This window comes from Mus musculus, chromosome 8, assembly GCF_000001635.26.
Source record: "Mus musculus strain C57BL/6J chromosome 8, GRCm38.p6 C57BL/6J".
In the NCBI taxonomy this organism is placed as follows: Eukaryota; Metazoa; Chordata; class Mammalia; order Rodentia; family Muridae; genus Mus; species Mus musculus.
Window position 1 is genome coordinate 30,942,488 of NC_000074.6, and position 26,901 is coordinate 30,969,388.

At 42.6% G+C, this 26,901-nt stretch overlaps 1 long non-coding RNA gene across 2 annotated transcripts; it reads right to left on the reverse strand.

Annotated features, from left to right (window-relative positions):
- Nucleotides 1-213: 213 nt before the first annotated feature.
- Gm32791 lies at nt 214-17,212 on the reverse strand. 2 transcript variants are annotated; one of them, XR_378852.3, is made up of 6 exons: nt 17,121-17,212; nt 16,724-16,973; nt 14,823-14,902; nt 8,991-9,186; nt 5,906-6,088; nt 214-1,780 (listed from the first exon to the last, which is right to left on the reverse strand). It is a non-coding gene; the product is annotated as a predicted gene, 32791 (long non-coding RNA). The 2 variants fall into 2 exon arrangements; XR_870299.1 differs by having other exon boundaries at nt 16,724-17,206.
- Between the last annotated feature and the right edge of the window lie 9,689 nt (nt 17,213-26,901).

Below are 26,901 nucleotides of genomic sequence, written 5' to 3' on the forward strand. Positions count from 1 at the left end.
AATTCCCAGTACCCACATGACAGTTCACAACTGTCTGTAACATCAGTGTCAGGTTATCCAACGCCCTCTCCTGGCTTTCATAGACACTGCATGCACATGATGCCCAGACATGCATGCAAGCAAGGCAACCAAACCGCACATCTAAAATTAAAATAAATATTTTAAAAATACTATGTAGTCATGAAGTTAAGATTTTAGAGATTTTATAATAATAGAAAAACTATAATTTAAAAAATATCAATTAAATTAAATCTAATGTTTTTCAAAATTTAACATATCTACATATATAATCAACACATATATTTCTAGAATATTTATTAATATATCTATACTTTCATACATGCATTCCATATACGTATAGAAATACAAATAGCTTGTCACATGATGGACTCTTGTGTGAGTTTTATTCTTAACATCTATCCTTATTTTCCAAATTGTCCAGTAGGAATATCTTTGGCGCTAAAGGGATCTGCAACCCTATAGGTGGAACAACATTATGAACTAACCAGTACCCCGGAGCTCTTGACTCTAGCTGCATATGTATCAAAAGATGGCCTAGTCGGCCATCACTGGAAAGAGAGGCCCATTGGACTTGCAAACTTTATATGCCCCAGTACAGGGGAAAGCCAGGGCCAAAAAGGGGGAGTGGGTGGGTAGGGGAGTGGGGGTGGGTGGGTATGGGGGACTTTTGGTATAGCATTGGAAATGTAAATGAGCTAAATACCTAATAAAAAATGGAAAAAAAAAAGAAAGAAAAAATATTATGTTGAAATATAAGCTGTGTACTAAACCTTCAAAATTTGTATTTGAAAATATTGCTTCAGACATGAGAAAATGCCTACTTTCCAATTTTTTATTTTATTTTACATGTATGACTGTTTGCCTGCCTGTATATCTGTGTACCACACAAATGCCTGGAACCTACGGAGGCCAGAATGGGATGTCAAATCTCCTTGAACTGAAGTTACAGGTGACTTTGAGCTGCCTTGTGGGTGCTAAGTCCTCGGTAAGAGCATCAAATGCTCTCAACTGCCAAGCCATCACTCCAGGCCCTAAAATTCTTATATTTCAAAAAGGAGGAGAATCTACAATCACTCATTTACTAAACTAACATAATACCTAACAATAATCTATACACATTTGTCCTTACATTCACAAATGAAGTGTAGCGTTCGTTCGTTCATTCGTTCATCGAGGAAAGTTCTCTTTGCAACAAACCATTTCAGGAATCCACAAATAATCAAAATGCAGAGTTGTGGAGCCCTGTCCCAATGGATACATCTATAAGATACTTCCACAGATAAGGCTCAGGAAACATTGTGGAAGAGGGAACAGGAAGACTGTAAGAGGTTGAAGATCGGAAACTTTGCTGTGAGATTGTGTTTCCTAGTAATATCAGAAGCTATACCCATAATGTGTGTGTGTATACATACACATACATACTTTACTGGTCGATGTATGATATATATCTATAGATAGATAGATAGATAGATAGATAGATAGATAGATAGATAGATAGATAGATAGATACATACATACATACATACATACATACATACATACATACATAGATACATAGATACAAAGATAGATCACCCATGACAATTCATATATAAGCTGAACAATGATGATACCAGGCAATACGCCAAACAGGAAAGAGAAAGGCCCAGGAGGCCTCAGCCCTACATAAAGAACCACAGGCAACTGATGAAGGCTGGGAGAGGTGGTCCTTCCCAGGGAAGAGCACTCCAACTGGTTGTTCAGTTCCAAACCATCAGCCCTGAAAAACATACAATAGCATTATTCAGTAGCATTGTTTGGAATGAACAATTTGTACTTAAGAGATTATATATATATATGTATATGTATACAATAATAATTTTTTTTAAAAAGGAGGCCATGAATTTGAAGGAGAGTGGAGAGGGGTATACAGGAAGATTAGGGACAAGGAAAGGAAAGAGGAAAATGCTGTAATCAAATTATAAATTTCAAAAATAAAATAAATTTAAAAAAAAGATAAATTCTTTTAATTCTAACTCTGCCCAGCAGTTACAGATACAAAAAGGAAACGATACTCAAATATGGGCACTTATTACTCTGAAGGAAAGAGTGGGTTATTTTAACAATTTTCCTCAAATATTAATAAATTACAATAAAATACACATCATAATCTGCAACCCTGCAGGTGCAACAACATTATGAACTAACCAGTACCCCGGAGCTCTTGTCTCTAGCTGCATATGTATCAAAAGATGGCCTAGTTGGCCATCACTGGAAAGAGAGGCCCATCGGACACGCAAACTTTATATGCCCCAGTACAGGGGAACGCCAGGGCCAAAAAAATGAGAATGGGTGGGTAGGGAAGTGGGGGGGAGGGTATGGGGGACTTTTGGGATAGCATTGGAAATGTAATTGAGGAAAATACGTAATAAATAAAAAAAATTTTTATCTAGAGTTGGTTTTTAAGTCAAAAAGCTCTAAAAACAAAACACTAAAGTAGGAAAGCACATACTGGCAAAGTAGGCATTATTTTTTAAATACTTATTATTTTAATATTTAAAGTATTTTTCATCTTTATGTAGGACTGGAGAGATGGCTCCCAGTGAATGCTCCTACTTTATGAGCCTGATGCCATGGGTTCTGAGTTCAACCCCTGGAGCCCAAATGAGGAAAGAACTGACTCCCAAAAGCTGTCCTCTGACATTCACAAGTGCATCATGGCATGTGCATAGGCATGCATGCACACACACACATGCACACGCACACACACACAAGTACACCAATATTATTAAGGAAAAAGAAATTTCATGCCAATTACATGAATCCCCTTCTTAGAGGGATGATTCGTATGCCCTGCTGTGTAGAGGGGGGATTTTCATTCTATTGAACACAGTACTAACAGCCAAAAGAACCTAACTCTGCAATTGCAGATCCCTCCTGGTATCAGTCTGGCACCCAGCATCCAGCGTCCATCCTGCTGGCATACAGGTGGAGCCCCGTTCCCCTTAATAGCAGCAGCAGGCACTAAGGCTAGTAATACTCTCCCTGGTACTGCTAGGAGGGACCAGTTGGGATGGACAAATATTAAGCTCAAAGGCTTATCTCAAAATCAATTACTCCAGAGTGTGTTTAGATAGCTTCTTAATATTTCCCAATGCCAACGATGAGGAGAATCAAGCTGTGATTAATTAAACAATGCGTTGTGGACTGAAGAAGCCACCTTAACAAATATATTTTTAAGGACTAATTGAATCCTGAGGGCATGTGAGTCATCTGCCATGCACTGCAAATCTTCCTTCCAGGTTCATAGCACATACGTGTGCATACATATGCACATAAACACGACACTTAAGGCCAATGGGTACAGCTTACTAATGTTCATTAAAACATGTTTTTTAGTGGAGAGGGAAATCACAGATTATTAAAATTAAAATCTAGCTTTAATAAAAATTTCTGAGCAGGCTGGAGAGATGGCTTGGCAGTTAAGAGCACTGACTACTCTTCCAGAGGTCCTGAGTTCAGTTCCCAGCACCCACATGATGGCTCACAAACATCTGTAATAGGATGCGATGCCCTCTTCTGGTGTGCATGAAGAGAGTGACAGTGTAATCATATACATAAAATAAATAAATGAACCTTAAAAACAGAATTTCTGAGATTTTTTATTACAGGAATATGGGAAGTTTTGTTTTGTTTTGTTTTGTTTTGTTTTTTAATTGGGGGTTGGTTTTCTGCCGTGGTTTGCCTGTCATGAAGCATTTGGAATCACTTCCTATCTTCTAGCCCAAACTCAGAACTAGCTCTTTGTGGCCATGAGGTCTCTCTGTCTTACTGAGCAGGAAAAAAGACTGATTGCTCCATATGCGACTGGAGTTGCTGTCTACCCAAAGCATATGTGTTTAATCAGCTTTAATGCCCCTATAGGGCAGAGGAAGTGAAATACTCCAGACTGGGAATAATTACCATTTCCATTGCATTAGTGAGGTTTGATGGTGTGCCAGAGGGGCGGGGCATCTGGCATCACTGTGTACAGGGGCTGGCTGTCAGTTTAGGGAAGAACAGTCAGCAGGAACACACGTACCGGGCTCTCTGATTCTCAGCTGCCCTTTTTCCCTAAGCCCCCTCCCTCCTTACCTTGAGGTTACGAGACTGTGATTAATGAGGAAAGTGGCTGATCTTTCCCGTTTCCCTCAAGGTGTCCTTAATATTCCTTTTAATTCAGAGAAGGAAATCTGGAGTTTGGACATGCCAGTTTAAAATTGCTAGGCTCGTAAGCAGCCAGAAAAGGCAGCTCCCAGTGAGCATCCACAGTTTCATCAGATGGGCCAGCAAGTCACCCCTTACAGAAAAATTCAAGTCCTCCAGCTCCAAAGGAAAGAGTTGGAGGGATGCCCGAGAGCTCTGAGAAGGCACTGAGTTCTCTTCTGGGCTCTTGTGTGAGCTATTGCCTTCTCTTGGTTTTGATTTCCTATTTCTCTAAAGTGGAAATTTGAAGCATATATGTCATTCCAACCCGTGGCATTGTTGTGGAAATCAAAGGAGACTTGTGAAGACTCTTTGTGCATTGTGAAGCAGGAGGATGAGAACCAAGAAGTGCTCTAAGAGAGTATTGACATTGCCAAAACCAGAGAATACCCAATCTCAGCAAGGAAGGAGACAGGCACTGTGCCACCACTGTTGGGGCAGTAATAAACAGCTAAAAGTTCTCCAGTTTAATAGCAGCATTGACAGCCTTCAAACCATGCTTACCCCTTGACCCCCCCCAAAAAAAAATCCACTGCATGGCTGTTATTTGGCTTTCATTCATGACATATCAAGTTGAAATGTGTAGTAATCATATTTTCAGTGGTGTACCCATGGGTAAGCTGCCTGTGCACCAGTAAATAATCCCACACCTGTGCTCATTCAAGGAGCCATAATTAGTCACAGTAGGACACACACAAGGACATGAAAGTCAGAGGGATTTGTTGGGAAAGAGTCCAGAGGGAATGGGAGAGTGATAAGAGGAGGTAATTAGGAGGATATGGGATCAAAATATATTACATATATACATATATAAATATATAAATATATACACATGCATATATGCATATACACATAACACATACATATATACACATATACACATATATACACATATACATATATAACATATATACATATACATGCATATATACATGTATGAAATAAACAAATATGTGTAGTAAGTACTTCAGAGTCTTTTCTGGCTTTTAAACCTACAGTATTCATACATTTTAGAGTAAAACTGGTATTAAGAATGTTGTTAAAGAATAAGCGAGTGGGGGTACCCAGCCCCAGTTGATACACCTTCAGGGCAACCCCTATATCTAAGGCTCAGGGAAACTCACAAGAGGTCATAGAAGGATGCAAAAAAAACAAAGAACCAGGACTTCTGTTGCTAGATAGTGTGTTCTAGCATGATGGGGAAGCTGCACCTAAGAAATACCAACATGGCTCCCTAACCAAGGCCTATAGAATGGCAATATCGCAACACAAATTGGGGAAAATCACAGGCCCCATCCCACCCCATCTATAGATGAAGAGCTATAAACAATCCATTGCTGTCGAGAGAGGGAAAATCAGTTTTTCCCATGGGAAATCTCCATGACAGTTTACCCAATCCCGAGAGGTCAGCCCTAACCACATGTACTTGCAAGCAACACAATATGGGCTCCGCAGGTTGTATGGCTTGCAACTGTCTTGCAAGCCCAGCACTGGTAACAGTGGAAGCTACTATGTGCACATATGTAAGTCAGCGCTGCCTACTGTTACTTCCTTTCTCCAGTGTTGGGTTTACTACAAAGCATGACAATCAGGTACAGAAGGCCTCTTCTACTTAACACTAACATTTCCTACAGATCTGAGAGATGAGGAAAACTCTGACCCCAGAGCTGTGGGCAGTGGATTGAAAGTAGCAGCACTGATGAGACACACGGAAGCCTTCATAATCTATCCTCCTCTGGTAAAGAGTCAGTATCTGTGTGTTGAATGCACAGTGGTGAGCATGGCCACCTTCGAACCAGGAGACCGAGGTTTCAGTACTGGACAATGCAGTTCTTCCTTAGGCCTGAAAAGATGAGTCGGCAGTTAAGAATTTTTGTTTCTCTTGAAGAGGACCAGAGTTCAATTTCCAGCACCCAATTTAGTGGTTCACAATGGCTCCAGCTCTAGGAAACTTTATCCTTCCTTCTGACTTCCTGTACTGGCTAGTTTTGTGTCAACTTGACACAGCTGGAGTTATCACAGAGAAAGGAGCTTCAGTTGAGGAAATGCCTCCATGAGATCCAACTGTAAGGCATTTTCTCAATTAGAGATCAAGGGAGAAAGGCCCCTTGTGGGTGGGACCATCTCTGGGCTGGTAGTCTTAGGTTCTATAAGAGAGCAGGCTGAGCAAGCCAGGAGAGGCAAGCCAGTAAAGAACATCCCTCCTTGACCTGCTTGAGTTCCAGTCCTGACTTCCTTTGGTGATGAACAGCAGTATGGAAGTGTAAGCCAAATAAGCCCTTTCCTCCCCAACTTGCTTCTTGGTCATGATGTTTGTGCAGGAATAGAAACCCTGACTAAGACACTTCCTCAGATACAAACATGCATATATACATGTGTGTGTGTGTGTGTGTGTGTGTACACATATAAACACATACAATCACACAAGCATACACATATTCTCACATATATACACACACATTTACAAATACATACACACACCTATGTACACACATACAAATAAGTGATAAAACGTTTAAAGAAAGTGAAAAATACTGAAGGAGCCTGAATCTGAGTAAAGTCAAGAAAGAGACGCTACTCCCACCCAGATGGCAAGACAAAGTCTACTGTCATCCCTGACAATGAAGCCTCTCTGCAGTGAATGCAGATCTGACTCATGCTACCCAAGATGCTGAGAATAAATGACGGCTGAGGGCTTACCCCAAACAAGTCATTTATACTGCCTTCTCTGCAGCTTGGCGGGTGTCTTAGTCAGGGTTTCTATTCCTGCACAAACATCATGACCAAGAAGCAAATTGGGGAGGAAAGGGTTTATTCAGCTTACACTTCCATACTGTTTTTCATCACCAAGGAAGTCAGGACTGGAACTCAAGCAGGTCAGGAAGCAGGAGCTGATGCAGAGGCCATGGAGGGATGTTCCTTACTGGCTTGCTTCCTCTGGCTTGCTCAGCCTGCTCTCTTATAGAACCAAGACTACCAGCCAAGAGATGGTCCCACCCACAAGGGGCCTTTTCCCCTTGATCCCTAATTGAGAAAATGCTTTACAGCTGGATCTCATGGAGGCATTTCCTCAACTGAAGCTCCTTTCTCTGTGATAACTCCAGCTGTGTCAAGTTGACACAAAACTAGCCAGTACAATTGACCCCTTGTCAACTTGACACACAAACACATCACTAGTAATCTTCAACCCTTACAATCTTATTCATCCCCAAGGTCTAAATAACTTTAGTCGTCCCAAAGTATTTACATATTCTTAAAATTTCAATCTCTTTAAAATATCTATCTCTTTTAAAACCCAAAGTCTTTTTACAATTAAAGTCTCTTAACTGTGGGCTTCACTAAAATAGTTTCTTCCTTCAAGAGGGAAAATATCAGGGCACAGTCACAATCAAAAGCAAAAATCAATCTCCAACCGTCCAATGTCTGGGATCCAACTCACGATCTCTGGGCTCCTCCAAGGGCTTGGGTCACTTCTCCAGCCATGCCCTTTGTATCACATGCATCATCCTCTAGGCTCCAGATGCCTGTACTCCACTGTTGCTGCTCTTGGTGGTCATCTCATGGTACTGGCATCTCCAAAACACTGCATGATCCCTTAAGTCCTGAGCCGTCAATTGCAACTGAGGCTGCACCTTCACCAATGGCCTTCCATGGCCTCTCACAGCACCAAGCCTCAGCTGCTCTGTGTGAGCCCTTCATACCTTCAAAACCAGTACCACCTGGGTGACCCTTACATGTTACCAAGTCCCGCTGCAGCAGGAGTACAACCTTGGCTATCTCTGGAACACAGCTGTTTTGTGCTTTCAGAAAACACTTCCCAGAAGATTTCACCTCAATGATGCTGGTCTCTTCTTAATCACCACTAATTTCTTAGCTCCAGCTAAATAGCATCAATAGTCCCAGTAATGCAAAAGGTTTTGCTTTAGTAGTTCTGGTATCTTGTTAATCACAGCTGATTCTTCAGCTCCAGCTAACCAGAACCACAGAATAATCAAACTCCAAAATAGCAATGGCCCTGAAAAGAGTCTTTAACTTTCCCTCTGAAATTTCACAAGCCAGGCCTCCATCTTCTGCACCGTTCTCAACATTATCTTCCAAGCTCCTACACAACATCTGACAGAGCTCTTAACACTGAATGGATCTTCTAGCCCAAAATTCCAAAGTACTTCCACAATCCTCCCCAAAACATGGTCAGGTTGCCACAGGAATACCCCACTATACTGGTACCAATTTTTCTTAGTCAGAGTTTCTATTCCTGCACAAACATCATGACCAAGAAGCAAATTGGGGAGGAAAGGGTTTATTCAGCTTACACTTCCATACTGTTGTCCATCACCAAGGAAGTCAGGACTGGAACTCAACCAGGTAAGAAAGCAGGAGCTGATGCAGAGGCCATGGAGAGATGTTCCTTACTGGCTTGCTTCCTCTGGCTTGCTCAGCCTGCTCTCTTATAGAACCAAGACTACCAGCCCAGAGATGGTCCGACCCATAAGGGGTCTTTCCACCTTGATCCCTAATTGAGAAAATGCCTTACAGCTGGATCTCATGGAGGCATTTCCTCAACTAAAGCTCCTTTCTCTATGATAACTCCAGCTGTGTCAAGTTGACACAAAACTAGCCAGTAGAGGGGACTACCGTGGAAGTGAAGAATGAAAGAATCCAAGAGCTGAAAGGCAGGAAGGACAGCAAAATCCCATCCCATACACATAACACAGCCTTTGTAATCATAGACTCACACCACTTACAATTACTTGTCCTAGGCTTGCACAAGGCAGGCCCTCTCAACAGTGAGTAGCAGGTGAATGAGGGGCTCTTGGATCCTGCTGAATTATTCATTAGTGACACCCTCTAGAAGAAGAGCCATCATCTTCAGTTTTGTTCCCAGTGGTGAATCCACCAGACTCCAGTGGACAGTTCCAATCCTGTGGTCACACAGGCATCCTTGGTTAAGCACAAGGGGAAATAAACAAAACAAAAAGTCATGAATGTGGGAATGAGGCAAGCAAGGAGATGGGAGGGGCTTCACAGAGGATGGAGAGAGATGAGAGATGGCAGAGGTGAGAATAGCTTGTATCAAATTGCCAAAGAACAGAATTAATAGAAAGAGAACATGAAATGGAAAGCAAGACGAGGAAAATTCTGGTAAAGGCATTATGGACATTATTACACAAGGACAAGACAGAATTGAGGGAACCTAAGATGTTGTCCTATCAGTGATTAGTCGGATAGGCCATTGGCAGTTACTTATCCTGAAAGTTTGGTTTTTACTCCTTGTATCTAGGTATAGCTGGATGTGTCACATGTGAAACCTGATGTCATGTGTGTGTGTTTCCATGTGAACAAGAAGGATCATGGAAACTGGGCTGATCTTAGAAGAAAGAAGCAACTCTGTTCTCTCCTACACTCAGCTGCAAATCGAACCATCCCCAAGCTTGGCTGAGAATATCTCTGTTCTCCTGTGTAACATCTTAGCTGGGCTCAGCTGGGCAGTTCTTCTCCATGTGCTCCATCTGCTGGGATGAAAAGGTCCACAGTGACTTCATCACTCACACATCTGTTGTCTGTTAGAATATCAACAGAACCTAAGCGCTAGGCAGATGACAAGAACTGCAGAAGATTGCATCCTGCTTGCCAGCTGACAAACTGGCCTATCACAGTTCCATAGATGCTGGCAGGAAGTCTGTCTGAGAAACAGGAATGTTAGTCACAGTGGTCCAGGAGTCCACATGAGTGTTTATGTGGGTTCTGTGGCCCACTTCATCTCCTGCCCATGGATAATCAACAGGAACAATGTAGCATGGACCAGTAGATGATGCTAACAGCATAAGTCCATCCTATAGCTACTGCATGGGCCTTCTAGAAAACTCCCAGTCCTATAAGCTGCTACCAACAAAAAAAAAAAAAAAATGCCTTCCTTACTCCAAGGAGATGCTGTTACTATCCTGTGAAAAACACATCTGCCCTCTGAAGAGGAGGCATAGCCTAACTCTGTCTTTCAAAGACTCTGATCATACAAGCCTCCTTAAAAACAAATGTACTTTAAAAAGGCAATAGAGTCAGGTATGTTGGCTAATACCTGTAATCCTAGCACTATAGAGGCAGACACAAGAAGAATGCCAGCCTGGGACAAAGGGAGACATTAGCTCCAAAATCAATCAATCAATCAATCCAAGGCAAACAGAAATCACAAGACATGTTGAAACCCTGTGAATAATCACCCTCAATCCATGACCCCTTTTCTCTCTATGTATAAGTCCTCTCCACATGATGGCTCCCACAGACTGTGGTATCTTCAGCACTGTCACACACCACCTATGGTAGCTTGTTTTGAAAGAAGCCAGAGTTGCAGGCAGGCTAAACCTCCTCCAGTTCACTGCCAGATACTGGTCAAAGCCCACAGCAACATGAGCCTAGGCTCACAGGGGAATGAAAAGCATGCTACTTCTCAACATAGGAAGTATTCTGCAAGGAGGGAGGTAACTGCTGGAGACTAGACGTGGTACTCTTCTATACTCTCCTTACTAGAATGGAAGCTGTACTGGCTAGTTTTGTGTCAACTTGACACAGCTGGAGTTACCACAGAGAAAGGAGCTTCAGTTGAGGAAATGCTTCCATGAGATCCAGCTGTAAGGCATTTTCTCAATTAGTGATCAAGGGGGAAAGGCCCCTTGTGCGTGGGACCATCTCTGGGCTGGTAGTCTTGGTTCTATAAGAGAGCAGGCTGAGCAAGCCAGAGGAAGCAAGCCAGTAAGGAACATCCCTCCATGGCCTCTGCATCAGCTCCTGCTTCCTGACCTGCTTGAGTTCCAGTCCTGACTTCCTTCAGTGATGAACAGCAATGTGGAAATGTAAGCTGAATAAACCCTTTCCTCCCCAAGTGCTTCTTGGGGAAGATGTTTTGTCCTGACTAAGACAGAAGCCAAGTAATTTTCCACAGTGGATGTAATCATTTCATTTCTTTACAGCATTAATTCTGTAGGAACATGACTGCTTCAAACAGAACCACTGTGGGAAGTTTAACTCTTTTCTATGTAGACCCTGCTAGGAAAGGTTCACTCCCTAGAGGACCCCAGAAACACATAAATGTAGGGTTTGCGTAACGTAAAAGATATCCAAGATTTGACTACCAGAAAATATGATTGAGCTCCTTGATAGAGTTATAATAAAATAAGAGGTGGGCCCCTGCAGGTATCGTGCAGGGAAGTGAGCCATGAGAAGGAAAACCTGGTACTGATTTACTTCAGCAACCTGGAACAAACTTCGGGGAGTCTAGTGCCAGGTCATCATTGCCAGCATATTTAAACGATGGTACAACTTGGGGAAAGGTTTCCAGGTAATAATCAGCCCCACCAGCCCAATTCCAAATGCATAATAAAGCTAAAGGTGTGACTACATAAAAACCCATGAGGTGCGGTCTATAGCTACAAGGTCTAGAATCTACTCTGCTCTATGATCCATAGCATTGAGGTCAGTAGACTGTAAAGTACCTGTGACATTTCTCCTTGAGCAGGCACCCCTGCGTAACTAACATCCCTGGCTCTCCCAGTGCTTCTCTGTGAGTACAAGGACCGTTCTGCCCACAACAAAAAAATGCCTGAAATGGAACAATTTACAAAGAAAATAAAGATATTTTTTCACAGTTCTGGGGGCTGAGAGGTTGTCTTAGTCAGGGTTTCATTACTGTGAAGAGACACTGTGATCAAGGCAACTTTTCTCAAGGACAACATTTAACTGGGGCTGGCTTACAGGTTCAGAGGTTCAGTCCATTATCTTCATGAAGCATGGTAGCATCCCGGCAGACATGGTGCTAGAGAAGGAGCTGAGAGTTCTACATTTTCATCTGAAGGCAGGCGGAAGAGACTGTCTTCCATAGGCAGTCAGAAGACTTTCATCCACACTAGGCAGAGCCTGAGCATAGGAGGAGACCTCAATGTCCACCCCCACAGGGACACTTTCTACAAAAAGGCCACACCTACTCCAACAAGGCCACAACTCCTAATAGTTCAACTCCCCATAAGCATTCAAGCATTCAAACACACGAGTCTATGGGGGCCAAACCTATTCATACCACCACAGAGGTCCAATGTTTAGAGACCACATTTACTGACAGAGTTCTTATGGATGAAGGTTCTGCAGACCTCCAAGAGAACAAGGTCTTTTTATAGCAAGAAAGGCAAACACGGGAGCCAAGCAATCAGTTGATTCATCTATTAAGGAATTAGCACATTTATAATGGCAGAAACCTCCAAACACAATCACTTTCCTAAAGTCATTCCTAGACCCACTTCTGAATGCCTTAGAATGGGGAGTAAGCCCAAGTGTGGGGATACATTCAAATAATGGCAGGGCATCAGAGAGAGTCCATGTTTTTAAATATCATGCAATACACGCTAATCCATTGCCCACACATGGCAAAGTCCCCTGCCATTGGTTTCTTCCTTGATGAAAACTTGGCTCTGTCTCTAGATACTGTCTCTACTTCAAATTAGTATCATTTCTGTTGGATCTGATGGTGTCCCTCACAGTGTTCACTAGATGGGGTTCCATACTGTATGTTCTATAGGTTTCCCTTATAAAATAGTATTCTTGCTAGTAGGACTTCAAGTTCAGAACCAGTGTGAACCAGTGACCGTCATCCTAGGTCAGCATCACAAACACCCATGTGGCCAACACCAGATTCGATGGCTCAGCTCCTGTAAGAGTGAGAACCAGAAAGTCTCACTACTGCCAGAGGACTCAAGAAGACCCTCCTGAGCACCCCTACGTGGGAAGTCTGATTTGACTGGCTTATGTCTCAGTACCTTGTCACTCTTCCTGGAGAACTGCTGTCTTCCTTACTCTTCATAGATGGAGGTCCCTTCCCTCCAAGTCACAACTGTCATAAAAACAAATACTGGCAGAAATGCAGGCCCTCAAAGAAGCATCACCTTAGGAGGAAATTGAACTATTTGGGGTGTCAATGAAAAGAAGAAAGAACAAGAAAGACACCTCTAAATCAGACTTTTCAACAAACAAAACACTTGCCAGGATTGTTGGCAGTCTATGGGTTGAAACACAGAACAAAGTTCCTGGGGCCAGCAAAACAGATAAGGATGTGAAATATATCCTTAAGCCACACTCTCCTTCCAGTCAGTTCCCCTTCAAAATGCCAGTTACCTCTCAGATCTCAACTAGCTACATAGCAGGGCATGGTGGTATACATCTTAGTCGCTGGACTCAAGAGTTTGAGACTGAGAGTCATAAACTGGAGGTCATTGTGGGGTATGCAGCATGTTAGAGTGAGTCAAAATAAATAGACAAATGACAACAACAAAATGACCACCTGTCCCAGAAAAGTGATCACTAGTATCACCTTTGAGCAAAAACTTCTATTGTCACCATTTGAACAAATACATTTTTTTTTTAGAAAAAAGAAAAACAAGGAATATTTTTCTAAAACATTTACAGCTCATGGTTACCTTGAGCCATGAAGTCATCACAATCTACACAATCTAAGATAAAGATCATAAACTTCACTGTGCACTCTTCCTAGTCTTTGGTGTGTTCTTGCCTTAAGTTTTTGTTCTTGTTTACTGTCTGTTTGCTCATGTCATGTTACTAATATGTTAGAGTCTTACATTTTCACAGTCAAAAGCAGGCACAGTGGTGCATGCATTCAGGAAGGAACATCAGAAGGTCTAAGTCATATTTGGCTATATAGTAAGATTGAACTCACTTTGGGCTAACACTCCGTGTCTCAACACACACACACACACAGGCTCACAGAGAAACTGGAGTAGACCCCATAGAACCCTGGATTTCTGGCATCTCCTCCAAAAATCAACAAACCTGAGACCTGTAGCTCATTCCTGACAGCCTAAGCAGCCTGAGATAGACAATACCTTCCTCATTTGTATGTGAGATACTCCCCTGACTGCTGCATGTCCCCCCACCCTACGTATATGGTCTTGTAGGTGACTTGTCAACTTCTTGGTCCATAAGCCATCCCTGATTTTGTCTCTCTTGCTAAGCAATGGAGTCTCTCCAGAAATCAATACACAGGCAGATTGGATACATACTGAGAGAAACTAACAATAAGAAATAAGATAACGCGAAGTTAAAGCCAATGTAAAGAGAACCCAGACTAAAGGGCACTGAACCAGTATTTACAACATGCAATTTCCAACCCCAGCTCTGCTTCTTTGCTAAAATCTGACGCACATCAGAGCATCTCTATGCCATCTCCTTATCTGTGACCTAAGGAAAGAAGACACCCACTGTCTTAGTATCTTGTAGATCTAAGATAAGGGTCAGCCAACCACAGACTGGAGATCAGCTCTAGCTAGCTGCCTGTCTCTGCACTTTCTGCTAACTAAGGTGCCCTTTGCATTTTTAACTAGCTTTTAAAAATTCTTTTTATATAAAATGACCTTTTATAATACATGGAAGGTATGTGAGACTTTCATCTCAGCAGCCACAAATAAAGATTGGTTGGGACACCAAACGTATTGTCTATGACTGCTTTTCATTGTACAGCCCTAAAGTTGGGTCATTACAACAGCAAATGGGGTAATTGCAAGTCTAAAATATTTACTTACCTGTGCCTTTGTTGGGAAAGTGAAATGACAATGTTTGTGATGGCAATTCTTGTTGTCAGCTTGACACAACCAATAGTCATCTGAAAGAAAGGGGATTCCATTAAGAAAATGCCTCCATAAGATCCAGCTGTAAGCCATTTTCTTAATTAGAGATTGATAGGGGAAGACCTAGCCCATTGTGGGTGGTTCCATCCCTGGGTTGGTGTTCTATAAGAAAAGCAGGCTGAGCAGGTCATGCCAGTAAGCAGCACCTTCCCATGGCCTCTGCCTCCAGGTTCCTGTCCTGACTTCCTCTGATGACGAACTGGGATATAGAAGTGTAAGCCAAATAAACCCTTTCCTCCCCAGCGTGCTTTTTGGTCATGGTGTCTCATCATAGCAATAGACACCCTAAGATGATATTCTAAGCCACACCACAAAGTTCTGCAAGAGAATTCCAGATGTGTATGAACATGCAACATTCCTTCTGGCAGACTATGAGGGTTCCAGTGACCTTTCCCATAGCAAGGTCTTTTAAATCTGGACCTTCTTCTACCAAAACAACAATAGTTGCCATGACTTGTTAATCATGTATCGTGAAGTATTTCATCTCATGAAAAGTCTCAGCAATGGCTGTTAATAGGTTTCCTCATCCCCCCTGTTAGGTAAGTGAACCCGTTCTAAGACAGTATGATAATCTTCCCAAAGTCAAACAGAAGACACAAGAAGGTTGGAGTGTCATTGAGAATAGTGTAGCCTAGCAGGAGAGGGTCACAGGAAATAGGGATCCATCACACCCCCTAGAGTGGGGGCTTTTAAAAGAACTGATGACAGAAACTGGGGTGAAGAGTGGTGAGCGGGATGTGATCACATACAGTCTTCAGGCAGAGGTGCTCATTAAGGAGATAACAAGGATCCAGGCCAGAACTCCCTCTGGCATCCCTGGCCTCCAGCAAAGATATTCTTAGAAATGCTGTTTCAGCGTTCCTGCCCTACGTGATCAGTTTCCATCTCCAGTTCTCGTTCTATAAATGCATACAAATAGCTGAGTGCAGATTCAAACCAAAGTCTTCCTATGAAGCCGTGATCTCTATGAATGCCACTGTTACCAGTCTCACAGGTGCAGGTGACAAAAGGTAGCCATCCACACTTTCCCTCATCGAGTCTATCTGCTCTAACTCTGAGATGCTCTTGAGTAATATGTCCACCTGGTTTATGTCCCCTCTTTTATCTTATCCACCCCAACCCCAGACATATTGCCACAGAAGCAGAGGAAAGCCAGCAGTCTTCAGTTTGATATTGGAGTGTTTAGTCCTCTTGAAAATAAAACCCTGTCAGTCGCCAGTCCTCCCTCATAGTGGACTTAATGCAGTCTTTGAAATCACCTTTTTTGCGAGTTCACTGTTCTCCTAGATTGGGTGTTCATTTTCATCTTTCATCCTGGCAGAATTTTTGGAGGGTTTTATTGTTTGGGTTTGGTTTTCATGTTTAGTTGAGACAAATGTTTTCTGAATGGCAACTCATTAAAGCAATGCACTTGTGCCTTCCAGGAATAGGTAACCCGCAAATGAAAGAAAACAAAATAGGAAAACTGAGATAGAGTAGTGACCTGGAATTAGAAAGAAGTGAGAGATACTGACACAAGGCGGCCGATGGAGAAAGACAGAACAGGAGAGGGCTTGAGAGAATAGAGCTAGTCATTTTCCCAGACAAATAAAATACATAATCACCTCATCTACCCCATTCGCCCCGCCCCGCCCCGCCCCGCCCCAAGCCCCACCCAGGAATCAATCGCCACAGTTCCAATTTGAATCCAAATAATATCTGCGATTTGGGGCTCACAGGTAAACTAGCTCTGGTTTCCTAATCCCAGCAACGGCTGGTCTGGGATGTGGGGATTTGGAGTTAATTAATTCAGCCACCTGTAGCTCTCTTTCAGCCGCTGCTTCCTTCCACCTTAGCCCAAAGTCACCGCAGATGCTGAGCGGTTTGCTCTTAATCTGCCTGGCAAGCACACCTTTGCGAAGCTGTCTCTTTCTTCCTAAGCAGAGGCTTCTGTTCCCTCCTCTTTCCGTCTCCCTCTGCAGAGCTTTAACTCTGTATTGGAATCTTGCGGGGCGTTTTTTAGTCCAACTAAAACGTGCCTTGTTTGCAACCTCTTTATCGTACCAGCTGTAGAAAACAAAAAGGATGACTTCCAGTAAAAGAGGGTGTGAGGTTAGTGTCTCGAGTAAAAATTCGCATTACTTTCCCAGTTAGAGCCGATTTTAAATAAAGTCCTCATGGGAATTTGAAGCCAGCATGGTAGCACCCCATCACCTTGCCACTCCACCGACGTAGAAGCCTGCTGGGCAGGAAGTGACCTCGCTGAGTGACTGCGCCACTTCCTTCTGTTATATCCAAGCACCGTGTTTACAGATATGCACCCTGAAAAACAGAAATGACGATCTCTTAGGGGATTTAAAAATATTACCTTCCAGCTTGTCAGTGTTAAGCTGAAGTTTAAAAATAAAATTAAAAAAAAAAAAAAAGCACAGTATTTAGAGAGGCCTGCTTGAAGGGATATCAGGTAGAAACATACCTCATGATGTCTGCTCGGGCACTTACTAGGAAGAGCTCTGAGCAGGCTAACAAATTGGGGCCACCACAGGTCAGTGAAACGGGAAATTCTCTTCCATTGGGGTTAAAGGTGGCAGCCTTTCTGAAACCCTGGATGTCATATGTCCCCTGTGTATTCCATTGTGAAGAGAATTTCTATCAACGTGAAGCAGATGGGCAGAACAGAATTAAGACCCGTGTTCAGCGTTCCCTTTCCTCCCGACTATAGTACAATCTTGCACCTCTAGAATGAGCTCCTATATTCCAAAAGTACAGACGCCTTTAAAGGCAGTGCTGGTCTAACCAATGGAAGTTTAAGAATCTCAACATAAACTAGGAAGTTGTCACACAAGCCTTTAATCCCAGCCTTGGGAGGCAGAGGCAGGTGGATCTCTATGAGCTAATGGCTAAGCTGGTCTAAAGGACTAGTTCCAGGACAGACAAGGATACAGAAAGAAACCCTGTCTTGGGGGGGGGCGGGGGGGTGAAGGCGGGGAGAGGGCAGGGAGAAGGGATTTCGGTGTATCTCCTGGTATCTTTAAGAGGTAAAGCTGCGTTGCAAACAGTCTGATCAAAAGTAAAATCTGTAATGGTCCTTTAGAAGTTGTCTAAAACTGGTGTCTACTAATAAACATGCTGGGATTGTTATCTGCATTTCAAAGGATCTCTTGGGAGAAGGGGAAAAGAAGTTGATCAAGCGTAATTACTGTGTACAGCAGTTAAATGTTTTAAGTACTCCAATATGCTGGTGCGGAGATGTAATCTGAGCGTCCGGATTCCTTTATCGGCCACGGGGATTTATCATGCACATGGAGCAATTTAGACATGCCTGCTTCTTGCCTTTAAGGACTTTTCTTAAATGGAATTCCTCTCCGTGGATCCTCATTTGTATGAGTGGGATTTCTTGTTAAGAAAACAAAGCATCTTTCAAAATCCCAGGTTGTTAGCAACTTGTCATATTGGAAAGATAATACAATTTCAGAGAACTAGTCCCTCTCGGGGCAAACGTTAATGAGACAATGAGCTCAGTTTAATTTCCTGGTAAGGACACAAGTTTCAAATCGCAGAGGTGCTGAGGATTCTGGCCTTGCTCTTTCTTTGCCTCTGCTCTTAGCACCTTCTGCTTTTAGTGCACTGCAGTTTCAAAGATAAGGAAGTTATGCGTTTTCTTTTTTTTTTTTATTTCTATCATAGTATTCTTTTTTTTTTCCATTTTTTATTAGGTATTTAACTCATTTACATTTCCAATGCTATACCAAAAGTCCCCCATATCCACCCACCCCCACTCCCCTGCCCACCCACTCCCCCTTTTTGGCCCTGGTGTTCCCCTGTACTGGGGCATATAAAGTTTAGTTATGCGTTTTCTTAACACAGCCTCTCTAAAACAATGTAGGTTTTTCATCTGGCTTTTTTTCTTTCTTTCTTTCTTTCTTTCTTTTAATTCTTCTAATCTTATTTTTGACCTTCTTCCTTGAGAGGAGGGAAAGAGAGAAAGAGGGAGAGAGCAAGGAGAGAGAGAGGGAGAAGGAATGAGAGAGCAAGAGAGAGAGAAAGAGCAGGACAGTGGGAGAGCAAGAGAGAGAAAGAGTGAGCAAATGAGGGAGAGGAAGAAGGAGAGAGCAAGAGGAGAGAGAGAGAGAACAGGAGAATGGAAGAGCGAGCGAGAGAGAGAGAGAGAGAACAAGAGAGAGTGTGTATGTACAGGAGAGAGAGGTGAGCACAAGAGAGTGGGAGAGCAAGAGAGAGAGAGAGAGAGCTTGAGGGAATGAGCAAAAAGAGGGGGAAGGAGAATGAAAGAGGGAGCGCAAAGTGACACAAGCACGAAAAGCATTATGGAACTAATGGGACTTAGCAGAAGACTGTTGGAACACTGTAGTGTTTAATCCTTCTTGGAGAAATTAGGTTTGATAAAAGTTATAACTGAGCTGAGCCTCCAGAGACACCTAAAAATTCAGAGTATAGAATAAGACACAAATTCTCCCTAACACTTGGTGTGCATCCGGAGAGTGAGTGGACGGGTGCATTGTGAAGAATTTCCGTTCCGTGCAAACACTTTGTGCTTTAATCCTGTGGCTCCAAACAGTCTCCAACAAGAAAAACCAGAGTTTCAGATTTGTAGATGAGGAAGAAAACAAGCAATCATTACTAGAACACTAAACGTGAAGTCAGAGAAATTTGAAGAAAGACTTGACCATGGGAAGGATGTTGAGATGGGAACGGAGAAGAAAGTGTGTTTACTAGACCCCATCGTCCTCCAGTGCAGTGTCAGCGGCTGTCTCAGGCTTCTCCATCCTTCCCTTCTACACTTCAAACAGTGGCGGAGCCTTTAGGCTCACTTTGACTGAGACCTGGAAACAGTTATTGCTGCAGGCATGCATTTGAATCTCTTATCATTTTTTTTTAAATGAAGACTGGCAGACAATAATATCTCATCAGCTTGATCCCAGAACACCAGCTGGTGGCCTCTTCAGGGTGACCTGAGCAAGCAATAGAGAGCGTGGATGCCTGCATTTGCTGCTGATCAAGTCTGAACTCTGGGTTCCTTGAGCTACAGCCGCCAGCTGGAATGTTGTCACCTACCAGCAGCTGCCCCATGTCCGTCTTCATTTGGACTGAGAGGCAAAGTCTCATACCTTCCATCAGAATAATGAGTAAAGACATCTACAATAATGAAATCTACAATCCTGCCTGTGGGGGATTCCTCTCCCCCTAAGCTGCCACTGTATCTGCTGTACATAGTATCATGTCTGAGAGGGGGAGAGGATATTTCTTCCTTCCTGAGGGTCCCTTTTAATTCAGGCTCAGAATTCATTTTCTTTCTTTTTTTTTATTTTTTATTAGGTATTTTTCTCGTTTACATTTCCAATGCTATCCCTAAAAGTCCCCCATACCCACCCCACCACTCCCCTATCCACCCACTCCCCCTTTTTGGCCCTGGCGTTCCCCTGTACTGGGGCATATAAAGAATTCATTTTCTAAACATAGTATACTGCAAAGTCTTCAGCATACTTTAGGGCAAGGGTCTCCCAGCAATAAGTGAGAATCTAGTAACAAATAACCAAGTCTTTCTTGGCTACTCCTGTGGTTTCTCTGGAAACTGTAGCATAGCCAGATAAAAAACCACCACTGCACTGTCCTCTTAGGTCCCAGACGCCACACTGCTTGCGTTGTTGAGATGTGAATTGGACAGATCAAAACTCAGCCTTTCAGAGTATACAACTATGCTGGATGCAGCTAGGGAGTTGAGCTGATGCCTAGAAACGCAAACCTTCTGGTCCAACCCCAACCTGGAAAATGTAAGCAATTCAATAGTCTTTAGTAATATTCTCAGAGTTCTATAAACAGTGTCTTGAGACCTTCAGAAGAAAGCCAGTATCTACTAACTGTCATGTCTCATTCTCTCCTTCCTCCAGTCACTGACATTCCACTAAGTATATTTTCTGTGTCTGTGAATTTGCCCAAACAATTCACAAACATAGGATCACGCAATGCGTGTTCTTTTGTGACTAGCTTCTTTCACTTAACATATGCTTTTAAAACATTCCATCCTTATTCCTTGTTTTACTGTCAAAATATTCCATTTTATAGATATAAAACATATCACTTATCAACTTCTTGGTTAGCAGGCACTTGCATTGGTTACACGTTGAGGCTATTATGATTTATGATGCTATAACCATTTTTTATTTGAGGTTTTGAGCCCATATATATATATATATATGTTTTCATTTCCCCGGGGAATATGAAGTTTAGAGCAAAATTGCTAGGTGACAACTCTATGCTTGGCATCTTAAGGAACTGCCAAACTATTTTTGAGAGCAACTTCATCAGTTTTACACCCTCATCAGCAACATTATATGGGCTCCAATTTCTGCACATCATCAACAGTTGTTATTATCTGTCATTTTTATTTTAACCACCCTGCTGGGTATAAAATAGTATCTCGTTTTAGATTTGATTTGCATCTCCCTAATGACTAAGGATGTGAGGATCTTTTAAAGTATGTATTGATTGTTTCCTATATCTTCTTCGCAGAAATTATTCAAATCCTTGGTCTATTTTTTTATGGGGTTGTAACTATTGAGTACCAAGACTTCACATATTCTCACTACATGGTTTTTCATCAAATATTTGCTTATCAAATGTTTTTCCCGTTCTGTAGCATAACTTTTCACTATTTTGATGACATTCTGCAGTGCAAGTTATTCATTCTTCTTGTGTCTGTTTATTTCTTTTCTTTCGTTCCCTGTGCCTTTAACATCATATCATGAAAGAACTGCATAATTCAAGGCCACAAAGACTCCTATATTTCTAATCAGACTTTTAGAGTTTAAGATCTATTTTGAGTTAAAAATCTCATATGGTATAAGGTAAAGACCACAACCTTAACTATTAAGGAGTAATCATCTTCCCTTTCTCCCCACATATGTACACATGCATACACATCAGTGCCTGCACCTGCATGGCTTCTCTTCTCTAAAGGCAGGGGGCCTCAATTAAAATCCCAAGTCCACTTCTTGAACGCTGAGCATCCTCCCGGGCCTCCTTACCTTCCTCAGCTATAACTTAAGAGAAAACAGACCTAGCTCATATGTTTGCCAGGAGAGGAAATCAAAAGACCTTTTCTACAGAGCAGAGAAGTGGCTCATCCGTGAAGAACACTTGCTGTTCTTCCTGAGGACCCAGGTTCCGTTCCTAGCATCCACATCCCTGCCTGTAATTCAGAATCAAGGGGACTTTGCACAACCTTCAAGCCCCTGTAGGCATGTGCTACACATACTTGTAGAGATACACACACATACACATAAAGTAAACAGATCTTTTTTGTTAAAGGACCAATTCTACTTTCCACCAAAATTTCCACTGGGAAGGGATTATGGATTCATTGCTGAAGAGAGGGTGGGCAGGGCATAAGAGCCAGAGGTGGTGAATAACTGCACTGTACCCTGTGGACAGCTGCACGTTTGAACTCACAGTAGTTATGAAAGTATGCACAAGGCCTGTACAAGACCAGTCGAGACATACCCAGGTGTTCTACAATTAGGGACTCACTTAAAACTTGATGGGACGACACCAAACTGTACAATGGAATGTGGAATTAAGAAGGTTTTCATATTTTATTATGCAAAAACCTCTAAGACACTTTTGAGAAGAGTAAAAAAAAACAGCCAAGTCTACAGGACTATGTGCAGGGTTCTCCCTCTCCTCAAGGACGTAAGGCGTGCAATGAGCTATGAATTCCTGTGTCCTTAAATTCATACTGATATCTGCCATGCCCTGAATTCAGCTGCCAGAATTCAAAATTAAACCTTTATCACCAATGTGGTAATATTAAGAAATGGACAAATGAAAAAAATAAAAATAAAATAAAAAAAAAAGAAATGGACAAATGGATAATGGTGCTCAGCTATAGTGGGTAGTGGTGCTCAGCTATAGTGGGAAGTGGTACACAGCTATAGTCTCGGTGCTTTGGAATATGAGATGGGAAGATCATGAGCTCAAGAACAGACTGGGATAGACAGTGAGAATCTCAGGATTAAAGAAAATAGGGCCCTTTGATTCTTCCCAACATCCTCGTGGAAAGGTGGGGAGAGGCTTTAGGGCTAATTAGGTCACAGGTAGAGTCCTCAGAACTGTGAGATACAAGAAGCTGCTTCCGACATGGTACTACCATACATCCTGTCCTACAAGGTCAAAAATATTCAGCGCCATCCAGGCCCATACCAAAAATCAGACCTGCCAGGAAGACCTTGACTTTGCCAGACTCCATAACAGTGAGCAATATACTCACCTCTTTATAAACTTGATATGGGGATTGTTTTTAATAGCAACACAAACTATGACAGAATTCTTAACCTCCAAAAACATGGCACCTACTTTCTTTCTAATATGGTAGGTCTAATCAATTTAGTAGGTCTCTTGGGAGGTGCTTGTGTCATGACAGTTCCAGTTTGTAATAGATTAGTGAGCTTACAAGAGTGCCTCAGAGACCCCCACATCCCACCTTACCACTACCACCACTGCAGAACAGTACAGCAGAAGACAGCCAGGCTGGCCCAGGAAGGGAGCGTCATCAAATGCTGAATCTGCTCGTGTGGATCTTGGGTTTTCCAGTCTCGGAACAGTGAAAAGTAAACTCCAGGTGTTTAAAAGCCACCCAATCTGGGCTGCTCTGTTATTCTAGCCAAGACAGGCTAAGATGGGATGGGAGAGAATGGAAATACAGATTTACTAGGGAAGCATTTACAGGGAGTGAAAACAAGGGACCAAGGGCTACTTGGCATGTACTATTTTGTGTTGTTTTGCTTCATGTTCCCAAAACATACATTAATAAATGTATGTATTTAAAAAGAATAGTTCTGCATAAGTAGGAGTCATAAGCAATCTCCTAGTGAAGAAGGAAGAGGAAGAAGAGGAAGAGAGAGAGGAGGAGGGGGAAGGGGAGGAAGAGAAAGGGAAGAGGGAGGAGGAGGAAGCAGAGGAGTAAAGTCCAAACTATCTCTGACCTTCAATGACGCCATCCTTGTGATCCAAATTTTTGTGTCCTTCAAAATCCACGTGTTGAAGGCTAGGGCTGTACCTCAGTCAGTGAGGTGCTTGCCTAGCATGGACAACACTCTTAGTTCAATCCCCAGCACTGAAGAGAACCAAACCTAACACGGTAATGCTGTAATTTCAGTCTAGGAGTAAAGGCATGAGTGTCAAAAGGTCAAGATCATCTTCAAGCTACAGAGGGAGTCCTGGACTGTGCTAGATATTTTCTCAAAAAAAAAGGGGGGGGGGAGGAGGAGGAAGGGGAGGGGGTAGGGAAGGGGGAAGGGAAAGAGGAAAGGAAGGGAGAGGGAGAAAAGGAGGAGGAGGAGAAAGAAGAGGAGAAGGAGGAGGAGGAGGAAGAGGAGGAGGAGAAGGGGAAGAGGAAGGGAAGAAGAAGAAGAGGAAGGGGGGAAGAAGAAGAAGAAGAAGAAGAAGAAGAAGAAGAAGAAGAAGAAGAAGAAGAAGAAGAAGAAGAGGAGGAGGAGGAGGAGGAGGAGGAGGAGGAGGAGGAGGAGGAGGAGGAGGAGGAGGAGGAGGAGAAGGAGAAGGAGAAGGGGAGGAGGAGGAGAACAACAGCAACAGCAGCAGCAGCAGCAGCAGCAGCAGCAGCAACAACTTCCTATGCGGAGATCTTCTCTTCAGTGTAATATTAAGAACTGAGGCCTTTGGATAGCAATTAAGTCAGGAGGGTTCTATGCACTGATTGAGAATGGTGTCCTCATGAAAGAGTCCTGGTCCTAACACTAGGATGAAAGAAAAGGCATTAGGATCAGAAATTTGAGGGCAGCCTGTCTCAAAAGTAAAACCTTTCCACTGTTCTACCGCTTAAAGACACAAGAAAGCAGCATCTATGCAACCGAAAGTTTTTGTGAGACACCTACTCTGACTTTGATAGTGGGTTTTCCCAACCTCCAGTGCCATAAGCAACAAGTTCTTACAGAAGTTCTTGTTGCTTATAAACTCTGCAATCTTAAGTCATCCTATCACAGAAGCCTGGATGAACTAAACCAGTTTGGACTGAAGAAAGCATACATGTGATTCTTCATATGGGAAGAGAAGGTCTTGGGGAAAGGTACAGCATTCCTATGAAATCTGAAGACTGTAAAGAGGACTTTAAAGCTATGTAGACTTGTCAAGGGTATCTACTCGCAAACGCCAAAGAGAGTGGTCATTAGCCTCTCAAGGACACACAGCTTATTGCCCTATTGTTTCCGAGGGATTGACCTTGTCCATGTTGCCTATTAATAACTGTTAATACCTGCTTCATATAGCACAGGGTGTCAGAAAAGGAAGTGGAGAAAGAAGAGAAGAGAGAGAAATCCACAGTAGTGTGAATGGTTTAAAAAAAAAAAAAGTAATCTGATGTCAGGAGACTGGAGTCCTCCTAGCTGTGTAACCTGCTTTAATCTCGGTTTCCACTTTTGTAAATGGGGAAAGTAGCAGCGTCCTGCATTGCCCATTTCACAGGAGCATGTCAGGATCAAGGTGATAATGTGTGTAGCAGCACTCTGCAAACCATAAATGCTATGCTAAGGCTAGGAACAGTGCTTATTTTTTTAAAATTGCTTCTGGCGACTGCACCCGTGTAAGAGTCATTATTTCTCAGAAAATCAAGTATCATATCATTTCCCCTGCCCTCTTCCTCACTGTCATCCGAAAAGTATATGTTTGGTGTAAAAAAAGAAAGAAACGTGTAATATCTGTTTGTGAACCTTTTCTCTGTTAGTTCATAAGTCATTGCTTCCATGGCTAGTTTCCTCAGGACTGCTTGTTATCGGTAGAATGGTGTCACCCAACAAGAAAGGTGAAAGCACCGCTAAATGTGACTGCTTTGGAAATTAGCTTACTACAGATAGAATTACTCAAAGGAGGCCATGAGAAAGTAGAGTAGACCCTCATCCCAACATGATTGGAGTGCCCGTGAAAGGATCCTATGTTGCCTAGAGCGTCACTTCAGCAGTAGAGCCACTAGCATGTATAAGCCCTGGGTTCCATCCCATCACCCCAAAGATAAATAACCAACCAACAAGCAATGTGAGGACACAAGGGAAGAACAGCAAGTGAAGTAAAGTTGAGACAGACATTTGAGCTGTGCCACCAACAAGTCAGAAATACCAAGGACTGACAGCCGTCACGTGAAGTTAGGAAGAGGATATGAGAGATTCGATCCAGAGACTCAAAAGAGATGGCCTAATGATTTGAACATCTACCCTGAAGAATACTGAAAGAATAATTTTTCCACCATATTAAGCAGCTTGGTTTATGATAGCTTAATGCATCCCTTGGGAACTAATGTAGGTATTTATTTGTTTCATTCCCAGCTCTTCATCAATACAAGGGGGGTGGGGGCGGGTCTGAAGGTGAGCAGCCCTGTCTGTCCCTGTGGCTCCAGACAGTTTAGCATACATCTTTCAACTGTGGACCTTGGCATTATTTTGAGGGCTCAACTTCAAGCAAAATCTATATAGACCAATGAGAAAAATATTTAGATAGGGAAGTTAATGTGTTGTTTTAAAACATACATGCATACCGATGACTCAGGCCTTCATTAGACAATGGTGCAACCGAGACACTGAGGCAGATAAAATAGTCAAAGCTTTCTCCATCTAGCATGGTGCATTGGAGATATCAGTAAGGCTTTGGGAAGTATGTGATACGTGCAAACCACCCTTCCAATGTGGGCGGCGCATTACAGTGAAAGATATAACAGAAGTCAGAAAAGTTATTGCTGTTTTATGGAAGTCCTTAGCTCTCCCAAATCTTGTTCTAAAAAGAAGAAAAATAGGCTATTGGTATTCCTCTCTGCTTTTGAGTCTCTCCCAACCCCACCCCTGTGTTTAATAAAATTAATACTATAGAAAAAGTTCTCCAAGCTAGGAGGGAAGGGTGGGATTCACGGGTAGAATACTTGTCTAGCAGTCTGAAGCCCTGGGTTCAGTCCCCAGCACTGTGGAATAAAGAACTCAAC